General features: G+C 30.1%; 2 long non-coding RNA genes across 4 annotated transcripts; both read left to right on the forward strand.

The window, feature by feature from the left end:
* Nucleotides 1-3635: 3635 nt before the first annotated feature.
* Nucleotides 3636-7631, forward strand: LOC115987979. Of its 3 annotated transcripts, XR_004091277.1 has the most exons (4): nucleotides 3643-3867; nucleotides 3966-4252; nucleotides 4460-4574; nucleotides 7247-7631. It is a non-coding gene; the product is annotated as an uncharacterized LOC115987979 (long non-coding RNA). The 3 variants fall into 3 exon arrangements; XR_004091276.1 differs by having other exon boundaries at nucleotides 3636-3867; nucleotides 3948-4574; XR_004091275.1 differs by having other exon boundaries at nucleotides 3639-3867; nucleotides 3966-4574.
* A 928-nt stretch (nucleotides 7632-8559) lies between these two features.
* Nucleotides 8560-10378, forward strand: LOC115987307. The gene is made up of 3 exons (XR_004091042.1): nucleotides 8560-8964; nucleotides 9836-9927; nucleotides 10300-10378. It is a non-coding gene; the product is annotated as an uncharacterized LOC115987307 (long non-coding RNA).
* The last annotated feature ends 3090 nt before the right edge of the window (nucleotides 10379-13468 follow it).

Below are 13468 nucleotides of genomic sequence, written 5' to 3' on the forward strand. Positions count from 1 at the left end.
AACTTGCTTATCGTATTTGCAATAAGGCTTTTATATCATTCCTTAACTCCTCATCAAATTAAAAATTAGGAATTTTAAAGTATATGATTTTGCCCATTAAAATCTTCTATAAAGGGCCTGTTTGGTTAGAAAGGTGAAAAGTGGGGGATAGAAATAGGAAATGGATAGAAAAGTGATAGAAGAGATGTAATTTCTCTCGTATGTCTTTTGTTGGGAGGATGGAAAAATAGAGAGATGGGAAAACTATAAAAAATGAAGTTGGTATAAATTTACAATTATGTCCCTATTAAATAAAACAAAAAGCAACACAATTTTTAATACATATTTTTTTAATTAAAAATTTGTGTTATAGACACTTCACTTTATAAACAATTATGTCCCTATTAAATAAAACAAAAAGCAACACAATTTTTAATACATATTTTTTTAATTAAAAATTTGTGTTATAGACACTTCACTTTATATATATATATATATATATATATCATATTATATATAATAAAAGTTAGGCTTAAACGTTGTGGTTGTGCCAAGTGGCTTCACCAAATTGCAGAAATTTTAATAAATTTTTTGATTTTAAGAATAGATATATACATATTTTTTGGATAAATATGACAAATCAGGTAATGAAATAAAGTAATATTTGATTTACAACTATAGCAGTTGTGTTTATCTAAAATGTTATCAACAAAGTCTAAAATCAATAGACTCTTCATCTAATCCTTCTTTTTTTTAATTTAAATTATATTATCACGTGTAACAAAAAAGCAAAATACGTACATAGTACATGTTAAAGTTGAAAAAATAATCTTAATTAAAAAAAAAAAAAAAACCAACAACATAGTACATGTTTCTATGATATATATATATATAATAAAAGTTGGGCTTAGACGCCATGGTTGTACCACGTGGCTTCACCAAATTGCAGAAATTTTATTAAATTTTTAGATTTTTAAAGAACTAAAAAAGGATAATATACTATGAGGACTCTAATTTATTCTTATCATTAAATAAAATTAGATTTATGACTACCATGACTCTAATTTATTCTTATCATTAACTAAAATTAGATTAACATTGTTTTTTATTTGTTAGGTCAATATACGGAATGGATATTAGAATGAACAAAAATGTTAAATAATGTAAATAAAAATTGATGTTAACCTTTTGTTTTCTTCACTTTTTTATTCTATCTTATAGCTTCTCTCTCTCTCTTTTTTTTTTTTCTTTTTTTGTCACCATAGATCCCGGGATGATCTTAATTTTCCAAGTGTATAAATTCTAGATGATGTTAATCTTCTTCTTTTTTTCAAAGAAAGAGGATAGAAGATTAAGTTTGGAGTCCAAAAAAGAGAAACTACTTGATTCCCTATGAAAAGGAATTATACTTCTTCTCCACTAATTGGATAACAAATATCCAATATTCCAATCCTATACTCTTCTTTAATTTGGAAGATTATAAATTGTAGTTTAGATTTTCTAAACACATATTGAACAATTCAATTACAAAGCATTTTTTAAAAAAAAACTACGAAACTGAAAGATCCCAGCCCTAAAGACATTTTTATAGTTCAATTGTTTCTCCATACATTGAGAATTCTATATATGTTGTTTGTTGAAAGTCCTACTCCATATTATCATTAGTATTTCATTAGTTATCTTCATCGATCCTTCTCTTTTTTCTTCCTCTCCTCATGTGTAGACTACATGATTTTTTTAATATTATTTTTAAGTAACTGTTTTGTTTTATCTGCTAATTTATTTACTTCTTCTTCTTTTTTTGAGAAACTGCTAATTTTTTTACTTACAATTCAATCTACTAATTTTTTTGTTTTCGTTTTTACATTATGGTTACAGAAGATTGTGGAGAAAAATAATTGAATGCGATTGAGGAAGAAGACGGGCTTCCCTTACAAGCATAACATCAGCAATTTTGTAGCAATACTCACACTCGAAAAAAGCCTCAAACTTATCCGGTAAACAAAAACCATTAAATGGATTTGTTTTCAAATATTAATCTCTCTTTGTCTTTATGTTTAATCTCGAAATAATTATTGAACACACCCAAGAAAATATTATTTGCAGACCACAAGGTTATCAAAGTTTATACTTTATAATGCTTAAACTATCACAATTTTTTTCTCTTTCACAAGGTACGACTTTAATTTCTTTAACCTTATTGAGATAATATGATATACTTTTTTCATGTACAGCCTAATCCTAGATTTAATCACATCATTGTGAATATATATATATATATATATATATATTATTCATTTACTCAATATTTCTCAAATTAATTATCTGGTATATAAGTTAGGCTTAGAAGTCGTGGTTGTGCCAAGTGGCTACACAAAATTGAAGAAAAATCAAAGAATTTTTTAAAATAAAAATAAAAATTAAATATTATGTATATGACTATATCCTATTATAATTAGGATTTCTAATTAACGTGGTTGTTGTTATCCCATGAAAAAAAAAGGAATAAAAAAGGTCATATTTTTATGGATAGAATGAAAAAAAAAATTGTTGATATCAACATAATGTAAAAATAAATAAATAAATAAAAATAAAAACACGTGAATGACGCCATAAGGATATAAGATAGAGTTTTTTTTTTTTTTTTAAAGAATATTTATTGTTATGGTCCCATTTGACGTAAAATTTAAATCCTATTGAAAATAGAATTGTTAATCAATGTGTTATATTACCAAACTAAAAAAAAAACGTGATTGATCTGTAAGGAAATAGAATATGATTTTTATATATTTATTAAAACCTAATTATCAAATGTAGAAATTTAAAAACAAAATAAAATAAATACACAAAGAACAAAACTAATTTATCCTAAGAAGTGATAAAACAATAGAATAAAGGTTGATAAGAACAAATAATATGTTATATTTATCTAAAAAATCATTGTAATTAAAATAAAATAAAAACCCACAAAGAAGAAGAAGTTGTTATCAACACAACTTTATCCAAAGAAGTTATAAAGCAACTAAAAAGAAAAGTACAACTAATTTGTAATAATCTTTTGCAAAAAAATTGTACGTTTTCTCTCTCTTAAAATTCTATATCAATCATCACAAAAGTAGGTACAATCTAGATACAATTCGTAATATTAAGAATGAAAGGTAAGGAAATTTGTGTTATTAATATGTTCAATCTATCATCCTATCATAATCTCAGTCCAACAACAAACAACAAAAATTAGTGATTCTTATACTTATTTTCTTTAATAGGAATTGAAAGCTAATTCTTAATACTTTTGAAATAATGCTGTTTTTTATAATCTATATTTAACATCAAAATATATTTTTTAATTTATATATGATTTTTTATCAAACATTTAATTTACATATGATTTTTTTATTAAGCCGTGCATCGCACGGGCATAATACTAGTCTATATCTATATATATATAAAAGCAGAAACTGAGAGAAAATGAGTTCCTAAAATAAAGGAGATAATGACAAATAGAAAAAGTTTCTACCTAAAATTCAGACATGTGTAACTTTAAAAAGCGATACATTATATTCTTTCATAACGCTATAACACCGTTTAAAAGCGATAAATTATAATTTTTCACTACTGTTTGAAGCCCTCTTGGTATAAAATAAAACTAACCGGTTAAGACAAAAAAAAACTAAAGAAAGATTGCTACACGGAGAAAGGAGAAAGGGAGACCGAGAGAAAAGTGAGACAGAAAAATAGAGAGGCAGAGAACGGAGAAGGAGAGAGAGATCGAGAGATCAAAAACTGCAGTTTGCAATCAAGAATGAAAAGATGTCTCTCACTTCCTGTTAGATTTTCTGCCATCACCGTAAGCCTCCACTCGCTACCCGACCATCGGAATCACTACTGGTAAGTTCTGTTTTAAATTTAAAAATTTAGGGTTTTGGGTTTTTATTTGGAGAATCAATTGGGTGTTAATTATGATTTAGATTGGTATTTTGGGTCAGATTTGGTTTTGATTAAGGGAAGGAGACAAAAAAAAAAAGTTTGCGGCACAATGGAGATTCGACTGAAACTGAAAGGTCAAGAAGGATTCCCCAAATTTTCTTTTGTTGGATTTATATTTTGGGTTAGAATCCAATCCTACTTTTAATTTTGATTTTAGGTTTTTGAATGTTTTGGTAGATATTTAGATTCCAAAAACAGCGATTGATAGAGATCATAAGGCAGAGAGAGAAACATTTGAGGACTGCCATTACCGCCATTCTGGCCTTCCACAATCATGATTCATCCGGTCTCTCGCTGACTTGCTATCAACAAGTTTCGATTTTGTAAAACATTTTTTACTTTTTGAGAAAGAAATTGGCATTAAATATTATTTAGGCTTGGGATTGTTTTTGCTATACGTATTTGGCTGAGATTAAGGTATTTTCATTATTTTGCTTTGATTGTTTTTGCTTAAACCTTATGACTGACTACCTTTTGCTGTTTACATATAAAGAAACCGAAACATTTAGAATCAACATTAAGAGAAAGTTGGTATCTGTAAGTCACGCACAAAGACGAAGAGATGGACAGCGAGAAAGAGGAAACAGAGTATTCCCACCCATTGGCAGGTAAAGCTTTTAAATAAAAATAACAAATTCGGCTTTAAAGTCTAGAATTTGGGTTGGAATCCGTTTGAACTAAAGTCTTTTGGTTAGAATCAAATAGTTGCTTTAAGAGATTTATTTTATTTTGGGTATTTGTGTTAGATTTAATTTTGTTTAGGGTTTTTGTTTTTATAAAACATCAATTGACTCAAATTTAAACTTCGCTTTTAAGATAATGTGGTGTTGAAGAACTCGCGTGGCTAACATGTTTTATTCTTTACAAATTCTCATCACAGTTTAAAAAAAATCATGTGGGTTGCATGTTTTGTTCATTAAGAATGATACTGCAGTCCCATGGTTTTTCCTATATTTGCTAGGGATTGACAAGCGATATTTTAATTAGTTCATGCATGTGATTTGTATAGTGTATATTAGGTTATAGTACCATGGTATCTACAGAAAGGAATAGCTCATGAGATTAATGTTCATAGTTTTCCTACTTTTTTTTTTTTTACTTCTTTTATCTTTATGTTTATTGCCTAAATGGTTTCCTTTTTTTGTTGCTGCCAAACCCACATGAAGAAACCGTGTTTGAATGAGACATCTATAACTGATGAATTTTCACCCTGCCAATCCTGTTTTGAATGTACTACCTATTATATGATTTATATCATTATCATATAAAATATGAGTGGGGTGGGGGGTTAAATTGTGCTGCTTCTTATTTGCTAAATGCTTACTCTAAGTTTATACCACATGCATGTTTGAGTCTAGGAAAATCCTTATCCTTTGTTCTGTGTTTTAGGACTATGCATGATTTGTTGTTCTGTTTGAATTTTTTATTAGTTTTTTTTTTTTTTTTGAGGGAAGAGACGAATTTTTTATTAGTTATGTACACAATGCAAGTTAATTTAATTTCTTTGTTTGACTTGATTTCATGTGTTATAATTCAGATCCTCAGACCCACCTTACTAACCAATATTATTGACAAAGTTAGATTATAATGAAAGTTTTTTGTTATGTTCTATAATTTCACAGCTCTAACACAAGAGTTCCTTTTCTCCCCCAACTTGGATCAAGCCACATTGGTTTTTGCTGGACTTAGGAAGAATTTTCTTATATTAAATGGGCATTCAAAAAAACTAGGATGTATATAAAATTTTTTTTTGAGCAAACTTACATTGGAGAGTTGGAGTTGACCATGAAAGGAGACCCATTTCTTGGTCTCTCTCTCTGACTCCTTAGTATATGGCATCTACACTCACTATTTAGTCTGGTTTTTCTTCCCTTCTTCTTCTTTTTCTTCTTCTTCTTCGTCCTTACTTCTTTGTCCCTTTTACAGTTTTTTACTTATGAATCTCTAAGTCGAAGGTTTCTTTTTTCACGTTACAATTTGCTGGATTGCTCCAACTCCACGTGTGGCTCACGTGTTCTAGCCACTAGCTATCACCCACTTCAATATATTTACTATTTTATTTGTTAATTTTACCATTTCATTAGTGTTTTTAGGACAATAACATTTCATTCGTTTTTTTCCAGTTTCCAAAAAGTGAATTTGACACTTGATGTGGTTTCTTTGTTTGCTAGCAAAACACTTCTTGGTATTTATATCATCATTTTTTGCTCTGTACTCCACTAATTATTTTTTGGAACCAACTTATTTTTACCCCTTCCTATTACTAAAATAATTTTAATTATTGATAGATTTTGTAGCTATCTGAATTCTGGGCTGTACATGAACCACTAACAAATGGAGAATCAAGGTTTGATTAGTCATGGTCCAAACCTTCATTTTCATATTTAAATTTTCACTGAACTGCTGCATTACCTTTTACAATTCAACCCATATTTTCAACGTTTTCTTAGGCTTCGTTTGCAGTATTTCTTTCATCTTTCTCTACTGCAATTTAAAATTGCTATGCTTTTTTTTTTTTTTTTGAGCAATCGAAAATAATGGCTGCAATTATATGGACTGCCCTCTTTGCATTTTCACTAAGAATAGTGAACACCAGTTACAGATCACACGCATGATACAATGCACTTGAAATTCCACTAGACATGAATTGGATCTTACCTTCTATTGTAGGACTTTAAAAGTAGGAAGTAAGGCTACAGCATTTGATGCAACATGAAAAATAGTTTGCAATCTCTGTTCTAATGGTTAAGAGATGTCATTTTTTGGTTTCACATGTTGTGCAAACCAAAAACCAGCTCCGCTAGATGTTGCATAGATCACTATTATCCATAGAAACATCATGCCAAGTTAAATTAAATTAAAGGGAGTAGATATATCATAGTCCAAAGAGAATAATTGCACAGATCACTATTACCCATAGAAATCCTTGGGTAAAGCATAAGTGAAAACCATATTTCGCTTATACTTGAGCTCACTACATTTTCTGTTTTAGAGCATTTTGGTTTCTTAAGTTATATTTAAACTTAATTAATCTGTGCCTTGCTACTTTGTGTTTTGTCAGTTGAGCATGAAATATAGATGTGGTTTTGATCTTTGCAATATGTGTTGAGCATGAGAGTTATATCATTTTTGTGAAATGAAAGTTATGTTTTTCTCACCTCTAAGTTTAACTATTTGATCGTCTGGGTGTTTCTTTTAAATATTATTAGATATTATTCTCATATACTTTAAATGAAAACATGACAAATGTTAATGCCTAATTGATTAAAAAAATTTGTAGGTAACTATTGACTGTCATTCACATGGGCAACAAAGCTCTACATCAACTTTGACATTTCAAACAAAGCTCTACATCAACTTTGACATTTCAAAAGTCACAAAGGAAATTATGCCAAAAGGACCTTCTAAAGGATTGGATGGATAACTTTCTTACATAATAGAAAAATAGTTGCTAAAATAGAAGACTTGGATGCATAAAAAATGTTTAAGAATTATGCACCAAGTTCTATTCCTTATACTCTTTTCTTATTTACTTAGTTTTCTGTTTTATTTCAGATTATGAGAGATTTAAATTTCTGTATTTAGGCTATGGTTTTGTAATCTAAGCATCCTAAGATTCTTATATCAACATGAATTTAAGTTTTGTAATATATGTGATTCTTTTTCTTTTTTCTTTTTGAGAAGATAATATATGTGATTCTAATTTTGAATTCAGTTATAATTGTAGATTGTAATTCATTTGTCTCTGTTAGATTGCCGCACTGTTTAGTGCAGCCTTATTTTGGGAATACAAGATTGATGAAAATTGAGAATGCTGAGTATGCATTTTTATAGGTGCTACATTAAAAAGCTTCTAATTTCAAGTAATGAATCTAAGTCCTAATTTTAAGTATTGAGCTTGATTGTTGACCTTTTAGGTTTATATTATACAAATAACAACTAAAGGCCATGAACAAGGCAAATATTTGGAGTTGAGAAAATCAAAATGCAAACCATTACGAGAGATTGCCAACTTTTGGAAAACTAAATATCAGGAAACCTATTAATCTATTGTGCTTGGTCTTACTTTTTTCTTTTTTTGAAGTCCAAGTTGTTCAAGTATTAGGAAAGTTGTTAATCTGTTAATATACAATTTTATCACAGATAGATCAAATTAATTGGTGACATGCAAAGCCAAGATTGTTAATGATAACAACAGATGGGGTATTAATTTTGTGTGTCTTACATGCAACACAAAGGTCAAACCTATCAAAGGAGTTTTATGGTGTGAGTGATGTAAAGGTGAGCCTAAACTATAAAATGATCCCGCGCATTGCGCGGGTTAAACGCTAGTATATATAAAAGCAGAAGCTGAGAGAAAATGAGTTCCTAGAATTAAGGAGGTAATGATAAATAGGAAAAGTCTCTACCTAAAATTCAGACATATATAACTTTAAAAAGCGATACATTATATTGTTTTCAAAAAATTAACACCGTTTGGCTGTAATTGTTTATATTAAAATCTTTGCCATGTTTGCAATTAAAAAAATATAAATTAAATAACCGGTTAAAAAAAAAACACAACTAAAATAAAATAAAAAAAATAAAAAACGTTGCAATTAAAAAAACCCTACCGATTCCTTTTCATAAGAACGCTTAACATTTTCTCTCTCTAAACCAAAAAAACCAAGCGATATTGCGATACAAAGAAAGGGAAGGAGGTAAAAAAAAAAATCTGCACTCAAATGTTCGTCCCAGAGGCATTCAGATATGGAGTTAGGGATCGACAGTTAGGGTCGCCGCCCATATGAAAGTAGAGAACGCCTCTCTATTTCTGACAGAACGCCTCTCTATTTCTCTCACTAAGATCAGAGTTCATTCGCCATTTTGATTTTACCAGAGAAAGAAGAAGAAGAAGAAGGAAGATGATACCGACTTCAGCGTCAAGAACGAAAAAGTCCCCTCTTCCCACAAACAACGCCTCCGATGGGATCTATTCTTTCTCTGATTTTTTTTTAGGTAAATTAGATCTGTTATATGCTTTCAATTTTTTCAATTTGGTTCTAGATTTGGATTCAAAAATTAGGGCTAAGGAAATCAGGTTTTACTATGTGACTATTCTTTTTTTAATTTTTTTGGTAGTAGATTTTTTTCAGTTCCATTGTGTTCCGTGGCTTATATTAAATTAGACACAACATTATCCTAAAAAAAACTATGAAAACTTCAAAAGATCAAGTGTTGCGCTCACTATGAAAATGAAACACTTTACTGTCCGCTTAAATTATGTTATCATCCACTATTTCCATTCATTCAACAAAAACGGGCAAAAGAAAAGGAAACTCTTCCCCTATTCGTTCTCTGTTCGTTTCGTTTTTGCAACTCCATACACACAAGGTCAGTATAGCGTTGTTAATTTTACTGTTTCGGATACTAAATCTGTGTAGTTTACCAAATTTAGTCCACTTTCGTTCCATTTGTGTTTTCCGTTTCAAAACAACAGACATAAGGAAAAGAAAATCCAAAATCACAAACCAATTTTGCCTCTTCAGAAATTGCAACTGTCAAATTCTCCCATTCGATCAGACACGCACGGATAAACCCTTTCCTCCATCAAATTCCTTACGCATATTTATTCCTTATTAATTGTTGTTGCTCTCTATCAATTGGTAAGCCCTATATCTTCTCCAAATTTCATTGACTTCTTATGCATTTCATGCATCAAAGTAAGGTATTTCCATGCTCATGCATAATGATTAATTTAGCATTAGTCAAAACTTGGGTTAGTAGATTTTCATATGAATGTTTGGATTGTGAAAGGGAAGTTAGTCCTACCCATTGCATTTAGGTGTAAAAATTTAACAGAATCAAAATATGTTGTTGTTCTTGACAGTAGCAGGTTTAATTATGCACTTGAAGTGTTAGATAAAATGCCTAGAAGATGCAAGGTTGGTTTTTATTGGGATGCTTTGGTCTCAGATTAAGGTCTCTACTTTTTTGTTTTGAGAATTTTTCCTGAGTGAAATTTTGAGTAGAAACGAACAAATAAATGGCAAATAGTTTGTTAAAAAAATGTGTTACTGCATATTAAGGGATTATTTACTTAATATGGTTGTGTGATTATTTACTTAATGATAGTTTGTTTGGTGTGTGTCTATCTTTCATCTTTCTCTTCTGTCAATTTAAAAAACCTTCTTACCCTTTCATTTTTTGTTGAAATTGAGATTCGCTGAGTTTTTCCTGTCAAGTACTAATAATTCATAAATATGCCAAATTTTTGAGGGCCTCATTTAGATTGTTGCTTCTCAGTAATTTTGTATTTTCAATGAATTTTTTTTCCCTCACGTGCTAATGTAGATCTATCATCTCTGCTCTGGCTTATAAGACAGTTAGTAGCTATTCAAGAAGAGCTACTTGATTAAATATAAAGGTCAGGCCAGCCTAATTTTCCTTGTATATATTAATAGCAAAAGCCAGAGGGATCCAAAATTGGTGAAAAAAAGAAGAGAAACAAAGAACAAGAATGGAAGAAACAAAGATAAAAGCAAAAGAAAGAAAAAAAAAAGGGGAGATGAGTGCGAAAAAAGAAGAAGTAATAAATAAAAGAAAAAGAAACCCAAAATCGATAGAACAATGGTATAGAAGAAAAAACAGGAAAAAAAAAAATTGCTTGCTGGGGGGGAAGGAAAATTTTGTCAAAAACACATCTTCTCATTTTCACTTCCATTTTCTCTCTAATTTGAAAAGATCAAATTTTGATGGGCCTGAAGAGAAAATAACTAGGCTCCACCATTTTTCCTCCTCCCTCCCTTCCCAACCAAACACCCCCCCCACCTACCAAAATTGCCCTTTTTTTTTCCTCCCCAAAATCATCCCAACCAAACATGCCATAAGGGATTACTCTCCATGAGGCACAACATATAATTATTAAGGAGAAATTAGTTAAGGTCTTGTAGTGTAGATTTCATAACATATACACATAATTACTTAACTTTTATAATATAATCCAAAAATTCAAGAGATTTTTTTTTTCCTTGTAAAGCATTTCAAAATATTCACAATCCATTCAAAGAGTGCCATTGTCTCAATTAGTAATAATTGAATGCAATTAAAATTTTTATTAAATAATATTAAAAAAAACAAGCTTTGTCCTCCAATTTGGAAGAATTATAATTTCTATTATATTTTACAATATCTATGTGGGAATATGAAAACAAGAGATATAATTTCACAAAAATCCATTTTAAGAGTTATATAATTGATTCATTTCCAAGAAAAGTGAATTATGAAACCAGGGACTTTGAGGAAGCATATCAAAATTGTGCCACCTACCTGATAGTTAGTGAAACTCTAAACCCAACTTAAATGGTTAAAACTTACAGGTAAGTCTTTTCTCTATTGGGTAGAATTTGGTTCCTAGTCTAAGCCAAGTTGGAAATCATTTCTCAAATCACAATCCATGAAACTAATGGCTTAATTTTAGGACCATATTTGTGATGGAATTAATCTAAGTGGCTTGATTTCACGAAAAGTAATTTGTTGCTTACAAATATTTACCACATAAAGAAATGGAGAATCCTCTTGCATTTGAAGTACGAACAACAATTTAGGAATTTTTGACATGTTCTTGATACCATTGAAATAAACACTCTCCCACAAAGCATATTCGTTCCATGTTTTTGGAAACATGTTGCAGTACCTTCTAAAATCCTTTCATACAATGGATCATGTTGATGAATCAGGGACATGCAATTATTAAAACCACCAAACACACAAATTATATGGGCTTTATGGTCCACTTCTTAAATTTCCTTACAACTCTCAATTTGTTCTTCAAGGCAAAGAGAAAATGGGCTATGCACATTATCAAGCTTTTAGAGATGAGAGAGTAACATTGGAAGTGATGAGAGATGAAATGAGGTAGAGAATAAGGATAACCAACTCCATAATCACCACTATTAATTTTCCCATAAATTTCTTCATTATTGATTTTGGACCACTTCAGAATTTTTTTTTTTTTTTTAATTTACTGAATTTAAAATTTAGAATAATAACTCTCCCTTAATTCAATATGACTTATATACATTTGAATGATTAGAAACACTTGAAAATAATAACTTTATAAATTGATATATTTTGTAGTGATTGTGACTATTTGATGTATGTTTGAACTAAATTCAGAAAAATAATTCTCCCTTAAACCCTGTGTGATGTACATACAATTGAAAAATCAGAAGAATCTAATCTATAAATTGATCTATTTTAAAATATCTTTATTCAAAGAAGCATTGTTTAAGAATTGTGACTTTTTTATACATGATATTTTTATGTTAATTAGCTTCTAGAATAATTAGTGCCTTTTAGTTAGGATCACAAGGTTTTATAATAGTTTTTATGTTAATATTTAATTGGGAAAAGCCAAGCATACTTTTAATAGTACAATTACTTTATGTATGTTGGTTTTGGAGGGAAGCGAGATCCAATGGTTTTGGAGGGAAGAAAGTATATGTGAAAAGAATGGGTTGTTAGAGCAACCGCATCAGTTCGTGCAACATTCCTGTCTATTTTGCATCATAAAACATACTTTTTCTATTTTACATACCCACTTTTACAAAACACCCACATCAGTTTATCTATTCTATCATCTATTTTATTTAAATAATAATATTTCTTTAATTTTTTATTATATCTAACAAACCACTACCCATATGGCCCTACCCACTTTTTTCTTTCTTTTTTTCACGCCAACCCTCTCTTTTTCTCTGAACCATCTCCTTCTTTCTTGTTTTCCTTTTCCTTCTTCATTCTTCTCTTTATTCTTTCTTTTTCTTCAACAGATTTCTCAAACTCAAACCAACCTCACCGCCGCCATCATCACACTGCCACCATCATCACACTCCTGCCAACAACCCAAGTCAGCCCCAGTTGCAGCGACCCACCACCACCACCTCCGATCTTGATGTAGTGCTGCATGCTCCCCACTTGACTTCATCTTGGTTTTGGTTAATTTTGGAGTTTGATTTCATCTGGTTCTTGCTGGTTCTGTGATGGGTTATTGCTAATTTTAGTTTTTGGGTTTTTCTATTATGATGGGTTATTGCTAATTTTAGTTTTTGGGATTTTGTATTTGGGTGGTACCACCTTGATTTGTGGTTGAGGTTGGGCAGGTTTTGTGATTTTGTTGTTGGAAGAAGATAGGGATCGGTGGTTGAGGTTGGGGTAGGGGTGATTTTGTGGTTTTGTTGTGAGAAGAAAACAGAGGAGAAGAGCAAGATGAAAGGGGAGAGAGAAAAAAAAGAATAAAAAAATCATTTGCACATGAATAGTAACCGTGCATATGCACGGTTATTGTAGCAATTTTGTATATTTGCACATTTTTACAAGCACTAATGTTGGTGTTTTTTGAGGTAAAATGTGCAAAATTGAGCACTTTTGTATTTTGCAAACTTTTGCACCCACTAGTGCAGTTGCTCTTACAATTGATGATAGTGTTTTGTGTTACAACATGCAAAGTCCACTTTGATTA

Source organism: Quercus lobata, chromosome 4 (genome assembly GCF_001633185.2).
Source record: "Quercus lobata isolate SW786 chromosome 4, ValleyOak3.0 Primary Assembly, whole genome shotgun sequence".
Taxonomy (NCBI): Eukaryota; Viridiplantae; Streptophyta; class Magnoliopsida; order Fagales; family Fagaceae; genus Quercus; species Quercus lobata.